Source organism: Oncorhynchus kisutch, linkage group LG8 (genome assembly GCF_002021735.2).
Source record: "Oncorhynchus kisutch isolate 150728-3 linkage group LG8, Okis_V2, whole genome shotgun sequence".
Taxonomy (NCBI): Eukaryota; Metazoa; Chordata; class Actinopteri; order Salmoniformes; family Salmonidae; genus Oncorhynchus; species Oncorhynchus kisutch.
Genome location: NC_034181.2, coordinates 6,199,037 through 6,211,500, shown reverse-complemented (window position 1 = coordinate 6,211,500; position 12,464 = coordinate 6,199,037). Strand labels below are relative to the sequence as shown.

Below are 12,464 nucleotides of genomic sequence, written 5' to 3'. Positions count from 1 at the left end.
GCTTGTTTAGCTGGTCCATGGAATTCCGTTCACTGTGTTGTGTTGGTCCATGGAATTCCATTCACTGTGTTGTATTGGTCCATGGAATTCCATTCACTGTGTTGTGTTGGTCCATGGAATTCCATTCACTGTGTTGTTGGTCCATGGAATTCCGTTCACTGTGTTGTGTTGGTCCATGGAATTCCATTCACTGTGTTGTGTTGGTCCATGGAATTCCGTTCACTGTGTTGTGTTGGTCCATGGAATTCCGTTCACTGTGTTGTGTTGGTCCATGGAATTCCGTTCACTGGTCCATGGAATTCCATTCACTGTGTTGTGTTGGTCTTTGGAATTTCATTCACTGTGTTGGTCCATGGAATTCCGTTCACTGTGTTGGTCCATGGAACTCCATTCACTGTGTTGTGTTGGTCCATGGAATTCTGTTCACTGTGTTGGTCCATGGAATTCTGTTCACTGTGTTGGTCCATGGAATTCTGTTCACTGTGTTGGTCCATGGAATTCCGTTCACTGTGTTGTGTTGGTCCATGGAATTCCGTTCACTGTGTTGTGTTGGTCCATGGAATTCCGTTCACTGTGTTGTGTTGGTCCATGGAATTCCGTTCACTGTGTTGTGTTGGTCCATGGAATTCTGTTCACTGTGTTGTGTTGGTCCATGGAATTCTGTTCACTGTGTTGTGTTGGTCCATGGAATTCCGTTCACTGTGTTGGTCCATGGAATTCTGTTCACTGTGTTGTGTTGGTCCATGGAATTCCGTTCACTGTGTTGGTCCATGGAATTCCGTTCACTGTGTTGTTGGTCCATGGAATTGAGAGCAGAACTGTAATCAACAAATGCAGGGAATGGAGGGAAGGTAGCTAGTAAGCGGTTTGGTAATATGGTTAGCCTAGGAGGGAAGGATGACTCCCTGTTATGTGGTCATGAAACATTGGTTTGTCTAGATTGATCTCAAACGGTTTTTGACGGTAAAGAACAGTAGGAAACTTGAAATCCCTCAGATTATTCTGATTAAGGTTGGGATGTTTTTTGTTGTTTTTAAAATTCAAGGACTGGCATTTGCTGAAGATTTGATTAATTTCCCATCAATATATTAGGCTGGATACGCTGGTGTAGAACCTTCTTCTGAAAAAACATGCTTTTAGTGTATGTGTGGGAGATTACAAACTTGTCCAATTATTTCCTAAATTAAATTTGAACACTGGTATTTTTTTAAGCTGGCTACAGCTGCTATGTGCTTTCACAGAAGTTAAGTCTCTCTGGGGGGGGGGGGGGGGGATTTGTGTCATAGGTGAGTGTTTGTATGTGAGCCTGTATGTAAGTGATGAGTGTATAAATAGAAGTGTTTGTGAATTTGGTCTCTTCAGAACTTCGTTCTGTTTTATTTGTATTGTTTGTATATCATTGTAGTTTACATTTGTGTGACTTGTCCGTCAGTGTTTTTTTTGTGGACCCCAGGAAGAGTAGTGAATGGGGATACCAGGAGACAGGAATATTCTAGAATGAGCAGATGGGAGAGTTCTGTGAAGGTTCTAGAATGAGCAGATGGGAGAGTTCTGTGAAGGTTCTAGAATGAGCAGATGGGAGAGTTCTGTGAAGGTTGTAGAATGAGCAGATGGGAGAGTTCTGTGAAGGTTCTAGAATGGTTCTGGTGTCTGTCTGCTGCAGCTGTCTCGTTCACTGTTTCCCTGTTTAGAATATCAGGCCTGACAATTCCCCCTGACACACACACACACACACACACACACACACACACAGCTATCTGGTTCTGTGCCACAGTTGAACCACCTTCTGAAAGATCCTTGTAGTTGCCCTTGTCAATAGAACTGTCCCTTTCATCGCACCGCCTAAAACCCTAACCCTAACATGCCCAAAAACCCTAACCCTAACATGCCCAAAAACCCTAACATGCCCAAAAACCCTAACCCTAACATGCCCAAAAACCCTAACCCTAACATGCCCAAAAACCCTAACCCTAACATGCCCAAAAACCCTAACCCTAACATGCCCAAAAACCCTAACCCTAACATGCCCAAAAACCCTAACCCTAACATGCCCAAAAACCCTAACCCTAACATGCCCAAAAACCCTAACATGCCCAAAAACCCTAACATGCCCAAAAACCCTAACATGCCCAAAAACCCTAACCCTAACATGCCAAAAAACCCTAACCCTAACATGCCCAGAAACCCTAACCCTAACATGCCCAGAAACCCTAACCCTAACATGCCCAGAAACCCTAACCCTAACATGCCCAGAAACCCTAACATGCCCAGAAACCCTAACATGCCCAAAAACCCTAACCCTAACATGCCCAGAAACCCTAACCCTAACATGCCCAAAAACCCTAACCCTAACATGCCCAGAAACCCTAACCCTAACATGCCCAAAAACCCTAACCCTAACATGCCCAGAAACCCTAACCCTAACATGCCCAAAAACCCTAACCCTAACATGCCCAAAAACCCTAACCCTAACATGCCCAAAAACCCTAACCCTAACATGCCCAGAAACCCTAACCCTAACATGCCCAGAAACCCTAACCCTAACATGCCCAGAAACCCTAACCCTAACATGCCCAGAAACCCTAACCCTAACATGCCCAGAAACCCTAACCCTAACATGCCCAGAAACCCTAACCCTAACATGCCCAGAAACCCTAACCCTAACATGCCCAGAAACCCTAACCCTAACATGCCCAGAAACCCTAACCCTAACATGCCCAAAAGGCAGTAGTGTCGATAAGCTGCTAGAGAACATCCCGGGTTCGTCTCACCTTCTCGTTGTTAGCAGTTTGAATATGCAGACCTTTATCCATTTTATGAGTCAATGCAGGTTTTTCCCAGAAGCTTGAATCTAATGTGGGCAATGAAACGCCCCCCCCCCCCCCCAACAAAAAAAACACTACATTGTCGTTAACGTTAGCTAGACATTCTGGCGTAGAAAACTGCACTCAGGTAGCTAGCTGGTTCGGGCAAATTTGAATAAATGGCACAACTCGACACAAAAATAAAGTTCTGAAACCAAGAAAACCGTATATAATCTACCTCCGTATCCTGTCGTTTTGAATAAACTAATTTGAATTGAATAATTCCCTAAAAATTCCTCTATCACTATTCACCATCTTAATCTATCCAATAATATCACCAACTCACCAAGCTTCTAAGTCACACATGCGTAGTACCAGGGTAATTCTCTGATCCTTTGATCAGACAATTGATTTGGTTGGAGGACGTCCTCTGGAAGTCATCATAATTACCATGTAAGTCTATGGAAGGGGGTGAGGAGCACAAGCCTCCTAGGTTTTGTATTGAAGTCAGTATAGCCAGAGGAGGATGGAAGCTAGCTGTCCTCTAGCTACACCATGGTGCTACCTTACAGTGCTGTTGTGACTACTGTAGACCTTCATTGCGTAAGTGTACTATATAATCCCTATATACGGCATTACTATTGACCAGAACCATATGGGCCCTGGTCCAAAGTAGTGTTCTATATAGAGAATAGGGCTCTGGTCAACAGTAGTGCACTATATAGGGAATAGGGTGCCATTTCCCAACAGGTTATGTATCTGTCCAGAGTCACGATGCAACATTGAGGATCAAGCAGCGGTCTGTAGCCATTGTTGGGACTACGTTGTGTGAAAGCTGTAGTTTAGTGGGTGTTGTGGTTGATGTTGGGCCAGCGAAACACACAAGGGTCTGATAGGGCATTAAGTAAGTGTTCCAGAGAGATCTGGGCTGTTGGACAGAGGGAGGGAGCTGGAGAGAGAGGGTGGGCTGTGGGACAGAAGGAGGGCGCTGGAGAGAGGGGGGACAGAGGGTGGGCTGTGGGACAGAGGGAGGGAGCTGTAGAGAGAGGGTGGGCTGTGGGACAGAGTGAGGGAGCTGGAGAGAAGGTGGGCTGTGGGACAGAGTGAGGGAGCTGGAGAGAAGGTGGGCTATGGAACAGAAGGAGGGAGCTGGAGAGAAGGTGGGCTATGGAACAGAAGGAGGGAGCTGGAGAGAGGGGGGGGGGCAGAGGGAGGGCGCTGGAGAAAGGGTGGGAGGGAGCTGGAGAGAGGGTGGGCTGTGGGACAGAGGGAGGGAGCTGGAGAGAGGGTAGGCTGTGTCTGAGTGGCACGAGCACTAGTAGAGTGGGATGTTTTAGGAAAGAGATTCGTAGCCCACGTGCCCAGAGCACACAATCAGTTAATGTGTTAGTCTGGCTTTCAAGCTGTTTACGTTTTAATTCCCAGTTAGACAATAGGCTTTCTGTAGGAGAAAATGTGCTGCATTTACCTCCTATATAAATTGACTTGGATAATGTTTTGGGGAAAACAAATCAGACCGTTCCATTGTGTATCAGGATGAGTTTTTTGATCAGAAGGTGAGATTTCTCTGGGGGGGTTTGAATCCTGTGTGGGGGACATGTTGCTTCTGTCCAAACCCGGGTTGAAATACCACTCAAAATAATTATAAATACTGAATCTGGGCTTGATTGAGCTTCCCTTGTGCAATGGAAACATGAGAAAGTGCAAACCCTGTGCATCTGGCACTCCAGGTCAGGCTGAAGCAAATGCTAAAATAATTTGAAAGATTTTAAATCGTATTTGATACCAGGTGTGTTCCTTCATTTCCAGAAGCTGCTATTGTAGCGGACTCCACTGCAGTACACCAACCATCTGTCTGACACATTCTAACACATTCTGGCGGTGAGAGAAAATGTGTTTGTTATCGTACCTACTCCCATAATCTTTTGCTAGTGTCTGGTTCTGCCGCTTTGTGATCAGTTGGGTTACCAGATAGACAGGCTGAAATTATATTGTTTGCCATGACGCTGTCCCTGTCTGCCCAAATACAGGCCTCCATTCAACTCATAAACAACATTTCAGCTCGCGTCTTCACACAAATATAGGTCTGGGTAGAGTTCATAAACAATGTGTCAGCTACCTACAGTAGAGGTCTTCACAGTTTAAAGTTAGACCCGTTTAGAAATGGATCTGTGGCTTTCCCAACAGACCCGAAAGGATATATTTTTTTTAAGGTAATTTTTTTTGTAATTTAGCAGATTATCTTGAGCACCTTACAGTAGTCGGTACATACATGTTTTGTACTTTTTCTATGATGGTGGCACGTTGAAAGTCACGGAGCTTTTCAGTAAGGCCGTTCCACTGCCAATGTTTGTCTATGGAGATTGCATGGCTGTGTGCTTGATTTTTATACACCTGTCAGCAATGGGTGTGGGTGAAATAATACCAAATCCACTCATTTAAAGGGGTGTTAACATACCTTTGTATACATAGTGTGTGTATATATATATATATATATATATATATATATATATATACACCTTGACTTTCCACATTTTGTTGTGTTACAGCCTGAATTTAATCAATTAAATTGAGATTGTGTTTCTGGCCTACACAGAATAAATACCCCATAATGTCAGTGGAATTTTATTTTTTTATTTTTAGATATATTTTAGATATTTTTCTTTACAAATGAATAAAACATGAAAGCTTAAATGTCTTGAGTCCATATGTATTCAACCCTTCTGTTATGGCGAGACTAAAATTGTTCAGGAGTAAACATGTGCTTCATAAGTTGCATGTGTGCAATAATAGTGTTTTAACATGACTTTTTAAATGACTACCCTCATCTCTGTAATGTCCCTCAGTCGAGCAGTGAATTTCAAAAATAGATTCAAGCGCAAAGACCAGGGAGGTTTCCCCCTCTCAAAGAAGAGCAGTTTTTGGTAGTAAAAAAAAAAAAAACATCTTTAAAAAATAATGGAAATTGAATATCTCTTTGAGCATGGGGAAGTTATTAATTACACTTTGGATGGTGTATCAATACACCCAGTCACTACAAAGATACAGGTGTCTTTCCTAACTCAGTTGCCGGATAGGAAGGAAATTCTCTCTTTTTTTTCGACTGATACCCCATCTCTTTGCTTGACATCATGGGAAAATCAAAAGAAATCAGCCAAGATCTCAGGATTTTTTTAAATTTATATTTATTTGACAACAGACCTACTTATATCCTATCTTTAAATAGACCGACCTTCATTTGACCAACAAAAATGTCTCAACAAAATGAAACAAAACACTTCTTGCATATTTAAAGAACTGGTTTAGATTAAAGAACTGGTTTAGATTAAAGAACTGGTTTAGATTAAAGAACTGGTTTAGATTAAAGAACTGGTTTAGATTAAAGAACTGGTTTAGATTAAAGAACTGAAGTAGATATGCAATAATGATCATGAGAAAACAAATGATTTAATTTGATAGTAAATTAAAAAAAAAAAAATCTTTGTCCACTACAATATAAAAAATCGTCTCTTGTCGGTTTCTTTTCACTGTACTCCGTCTCCTCTAACTCCTCGTCTTTTCACTGTACTCCGTCTCCTCTAACTCCTCGTCTTTTCACTGTACTCCGTCTCCTCTAACTCCTCGTCTTTTCACTGTACTCCGTCTCCTCTAACTCCTCGTCTTTTCACTGTACTCCGTCTCCTCTAACTCCTCGTCTTTTCACTGTACTCCGTCTCCTCTAACTCCTCGTCTTTTCACTGTACTCCGTCTCCTCTAACTCCTCGTCTTTTCACTGTACTCCGTCTCCTCTAACTCCTCGTCTTTTCACTGTACTCCGTCTCCTCTAACTCCTCGTCTTTTCACTGTACTCCGTCTCCTCTAACTCCTCGTCTTTTCACTGTACTCCGTCTCCTCTAACTCCTCGTCTTTTCACTGTACTCCGTCTCCTCTAACTCCTCGTCTTTTCACTGTACTCCGTCTCCTCTAACTCCTCGTCTTTTCACTGTACTCCGTCTCCTCTAACTCCTCGTCTTTTCACTGTACTCCGTCTCCTCTAACTCCTCGTCTTTTCACTGTACTCCGTCTCCTCTAACTCCTCGTCTTTTCACTGTACTCCGTCTCCTCTAACTCCTCGTCTTTTCACTGTACTCCGTCTCCTCTAACTCCTCGTCTTTTCACTGTACTCCGTCTCCTCTAACTCCTCGTCTTTTCACTGTACTCCGTCTCCTCTAACTCCTCGTCTTTTCACTGTACTCCGTCTCCTCTAACTCCTCGTCTTTTCACTGTACTCCGTCTCCTCTAACTCCTCGTCTTTTCACTGTACTCCGTCTCCTCTAACTCCTCGTCTTTTCACTGTACTCCGTCTCCTCTAACTCCTCGTCTTTTCACTGTACTCCGTCTCCTCTAACTCCTCGTCTTTTCACTGTACTCCGTCTCCTCTAACTCCTCGTCTTTTCACTGTACTCCGTCTCCTCTAACTTTAATTTTACTTGAATGAAAAAGTCGTCCATCTTTGCAATCTACAGTAGCCAATCGACAGTAGCCAAGGCTTAGCAGCAGTTGCGCAGCTGGAACCAACTGGGCATTCTTTAAATATATTTTTTTACCTTTATTTAAATAGGCAAGAAAAAATTCTTATTTTCAATGACGGCCTAGGAACAGTGGGTTAACTGCCTGTTCAGGGGGCAGCATGACAGATTTGTAACTTGTCAGCCTCTGGGATATGAACTTGCAACATTTCGGTTACTAGTCCAACTCTCTAACCACTAGGTTACCCTGCCGCCCCATAAGCTGTACGTTTTTATTGAGTTGCAATTGGCTGACACATAACAAGCTTGCGCTGCTTTCATCATGTCACACACATTAAATTAACAGAGGACAGGTGCAATCGTGTCCAGTCGATAAATCCATTCACTTACCAGAAGACGGGTCCAGTCGATTTTAAATACATTTTAATTGCACCTACCGAGGCCCGTGGCAATTATATCAGACCTGACCCAGGTCCTAGACAAAAGTAAGAATTTGGGACCCGAACCTGGAATTTGTGTCTCTAGAAGACATCTAACCTACAGTATTCACCGAAATACAGATCTGGAGTCTGTTCATAAACAAGTGTCTGCTTAGAGCAATTTACTGTCTTAACCTAAGTACAGGTCTGGGTATAGCTCATAAATAATGTGTCAGTTACCTAGTATCTATTGTCATCACCCAAATACAGGTCTGGAATCTGTTCATAAACAAGTGTCAGCTTAGAGCTATCTACTGTCGTCACCCAAATACAGGTCTGGGAACAGCTCATAAACAAGTTGTCAGCTACCTAGTATATACTGTTTTCACCCAAATACAGGTCTGAGGTCAGAATCTAAATATGTTTAGGCTGTTGCTAGTGTTAACTGGTTGAATCCAAAACATGTTTTTGTTCATCTGAGAATAGCCCCTTAGCTGCCTGTCTGTCTCAGCCTGGGGAAGTCTGCGTGTACTTATAGGCTCATTTAAAAAACCCTCTTCGCTGCTTGTTTGTGTTGTGGCGGTGACTCTCTCACTAAGAACCTTTTTAAGACGGCAAGCTGCAGCAGGAGGACGAAAGCAGTGAGAGCAGGGTTCGGGACTAGTCCTGACTACACTGTAAATAATGTTTGGTGCTGTCTAAAGTGCTGGTGGTGTATACTGGAGCTAGCCTACTGGAAGATGGTAATGTTTTAATGCTTATTTTAATTACTACTTGCTTGGTAGGTATATGTTTTGTTTGGTCCTTCTGCTTGGTTTATATATTCTGCTTGGTAGTTATACTATGCAATTAGTTGAAAACTAGACATTAGCAGTAGGTTTTTAGCTAGTGTAGGTTGCTAACCGGGAGGCTTTGTAGTGTCATCAGCTAATGTGGGGAAAGGGGATACCTCGGCAGTTGCACAACTGAATTAATTCAACCGAAATGTCTTCCGCATTTAACTAAACACCTCTGAACACCTCTGAGGGGGAGCTGCCTTAATCAACATTCACTCCAGTTGTTGTGGGTGTTAACTGCTTTGCTCAAGGGCAGAATGGCAGATTATTAATTGTTTTCCACGTTACCGGCTCGGGGATTTGAACAAGCAACCTTTCGTTTACTGTCCCAACGCTCTAACCGTTAGGCTACCTATAGGCTGATAACTGGGAGACTGTATAGAGGTATCAGCTAGGTGGTAGCTGATGACTGGGAGACTGTATAGTGGTATCAGCTAGGTGGTAGCTTATGACTGGGAGACTGTATAGTGGTATCAGCTAGGTGGTAGCTTATGACTGGGAGACTGTATCGAGGTATCAGCTAGGTGCTGGCTGATAATTGGCAGACTGTATAGAGGTATCAGCTAGGTGGTGGCTGATGACTGGGAGACTGTATAGTGGTATCAGCTAGGTGCTGGCTGATGACTGGGAGACTGTATAGAGGTATCAGCTAGGTGCTGGCTGACTGGGAGACTGTATAGTGGTATCAGCTAGGTGGTAGCTGATGACTGGGAGACTGTATAGTGGTATCAGCTAGGTGGTAGCTGATGACTGGGAGACTGTATAGTGGTATCAGCTAGGTGCTGGCTGATGACTGGGAGACTGTATAGAGGTATCAGCTAGGTGCTGGCTGACTGGGAGACTGTATAGTGGTATCAGCTAGGTGGTAGCTGATGACTGGGAGACTGTATAGTGGTATCAGCTAGGTGGTAGCTGATGACTGGGAGACTGTATAGTGGTATCAGCTAGGTGGTAGCTGATGACTGGGAGACTGTATAGTGGTATCAGCTAGGTGGTAGCTGATGACTGGGAGACTGTATAGTGGTATCAGCTAGGTGCTGGCTGATGTCTGGGAGGTGCTGATATAGGATCGGTGTAGCCTTTTATATCATAATGAATATACTGATATGGATACTGATCCTAGATGATCATCCTGCTCCAAGGCTCTTTATGGATACTGATCCTAGATGATCATCCTGCTACAAGGCGCTTTATGGATACTGATCCTAGATGATCATCCTGCTCCAAGGCTCTTTATGGATACTGATCCTAGATGATCATCCTGCTCCAAGGCTCTTTATGGATACTGATCCTAGATGATCATCCTGCTCCAAGGCTCTTTATGGATACTGATCCTAGATGATCATCCTGCTCCAAGGCTCTTTATGGATACTGATCCTAGATGATCATCCTGCTCCAAGGCTCTTTATGGATACTGATCCTAGATGATCATCCTGCTCCAAGGCTCTTTATGGATACTGATCCTAGATGATCATCCTGCTCCAAGGCTCTTTATGGATACTGATCCTAGATGATCATCCTGCTCCAAGGCTCTTTATGGATACTGATCCTAGATGATCATCCTGCTCCAAGGCTCTTTATGGATACTGATCCTAGATGATCATCCTGCTACAAGGCTCTTTATGGATACTGATCCTAGATGATCATCCTGCTCCAAGGCTCTTTATGGATACTGATCCTAGATGATCATCCTGCTCCAAGGCTCTTTATGGATACTGATCCTAGATGATCATCCTGCTCCAAGGCTCTTTATGGATACTGATCCTAGATGATCATCCTGCTACAAGGCGCTTTATGGATACTGATCCTAGATGATCATCCTGCTCCAAGGCTCTTTATGGATACTGGCCCAAATCAGATGCCATCTTATCCGAATGGGAGCCCAGTAGAGGAGAACGCAGTGAAATGTGATCAGACTTTTATAGCAGCTGTCAGCGGGGGCCTTGTTGTGGTGTCAATATGCTACTTCCAACGCTGAACACACAGCTCTCATCTCATTCACCACACACTCTTTTTATATAGTCTTTTTATAGCCTGGCTGCCGACTGTGTCCAGCTAACAGGGATGATTTGATTCTTTTTAAAGTTCAGATGGCGATACAATGATTTTCCTATTGTGACAGGTTATCAGAGTTGTCCTCTGCTTACGTTGACATGTGCGCACACACACACACACGTTTGGGCGGTATCAAGATGTTCATACCGTTCTTGTACCGGGGTATATGGTATTACTGGCAGTGCACAAAAGGACGCTATTCCCTATTCCTATTCCCACTCCCTATTCCCACTCCCACTCCCTATTCCCATTCCCACTCCCTATTCCCACTCCCTATTCCTATTCCCACTCCCTATTCCTATTCCCACTCCCTATTCCCATTCTATATTCCCATTCCTAAAAATACCCCGGTATACGGAACTCTACCCACACTCCCTTTAGTGGGCTTGTGTTCATCAAATACGACACCTCTAATCCACCTTTTTTCTTCTTCGCTCAATCTGTGTTACCAGTATTCAGTAGACTCACAGGATATCTATCCTAATCATGACCTCTAACCTCTCTCTCTTCTTCACTAACCCTGTGTTACCAGTATTCAGTAGACTCTCAGGATATCTATCCTAATCATGACCTCTAACCTCTCTCTCTTCTTCACTAACCCTGTGTTACCAGTATTCAGTAGACTCACAGGATATCTAGCCTAATCATGACCTCTAACCTCTCTCTCTTCTTCACTCACCCTGTGTTACCAGTATTCAGTAGACTCACAGGATATCTAGCCTAGTCATGACCTCTAACCTCTCTCTCTTCTTCACTCACCCTGTGTTACCAGTATTCAGTAGACTCTCAGGATATCTATCCTAATCATGACCTCTAACCTCTCTCTCTTCTTCACTCACCCTGTGTTACCAGTATTCAGTAGACTCTCAGGATATCTATCCTAATCATGACCTCTAACCTCTCTCTTCTTCACTCACCCTGTGTTACCAGTATTCAGTAGACTCTCAGGATATCTATCCTAATCATGACCTCTAACCTCTCTCTCTTCTTCACTCACCCTGTGTTACCAGTATTCAGTAGACTCACAGGATATCTATCCTAATCATGACCTCTAACCTCTCTCTTCTTCACTCACCCTGTGTTACCAGTATTCAGTAGACTCACAGGATATCTAGCCTAGTCATGACCTCTAACCTCTCTCTTCTTCACTCACCCTGTGTTACCAGTATTCAGTAGACTCACAGGATATCTATCCTAATCATGACCTCTAACCTCTCCTTCTTCCTCACTCACCCTGTGTTACCAGTATTCAGTAGACTCTCAGGATATCTATCCTAATTATGACCTCTAACCTCTCTCTCTTCTTCACTAACCCTGTGTTACCAGTATTCAGTAGACTCACAGGATATCTAGCCTAGTCATGACCTCTAACCTCTCTCTCTTCTTCACTCACCCTGTGTTACCAGTATTCAGTAGACTCACAGGATATCTAGCCTAATCATGACCTCTAACCTCTCTCTCTTCTTCACTCACCCTGTGTTACCAGTATTCAGTAGACTCACAGGATATCTATCCTAATCATGACCTCTAACCTCTCTCTTCTTCACTCACCCTGTGTTACCAGTATTCAGTAGACTCACAGGATATCTAGCCTAGTCATGACCTCTAACCTCTCTCTTCTTCACTCACCCTGTGTTACCAGTATTCAGTAGACTCACAGGATATCTATCCTAATCATGACCTCTAACCTCTCCTTCTTCCTCACTCACCCTGTGTTACCAGTATTCAGTAGACTCTCAGGATATCTATCCTAATTATGACCTCTAACCTCTCTCTCTTCTTCACTAACCCTGTGTTACCAGTATTCAGTAGACTCACAGGATATCTAGCCTAGTCATGACC

The 12,464-nt window shown here is 43.6% G+C and overlaps 1 protein-coding gene across 5 annotated transcripts in view; it reads left to right on the top strand.

The window, feature by feature from the left end:
* The window catches only part of LOC109894967 (sodium-dependent phosphate transporter 2), a 101,686-nt gene that overhangs the window by 51,624 nt on the left and 37,598 nt on the right, over positions 1 to 12,464 (top strand). Inside the window, exon 1 of one of the 5 annotated variants that reach the window (XM_031829596.1) lies at positions 4,603 to 4,685. The exons of the other annotated variants lie outside the window; for them this stretch is intronic. The gene's annotated coding sequence lies outside the window, so the exon portion shown is untranslated. Of the gene's footprint in view, positions 1 to 4,602; positions 4,686 to 12,464 lie in introns of those variants that run through there. 5 annotated transcript variants of the gene reach the window in all.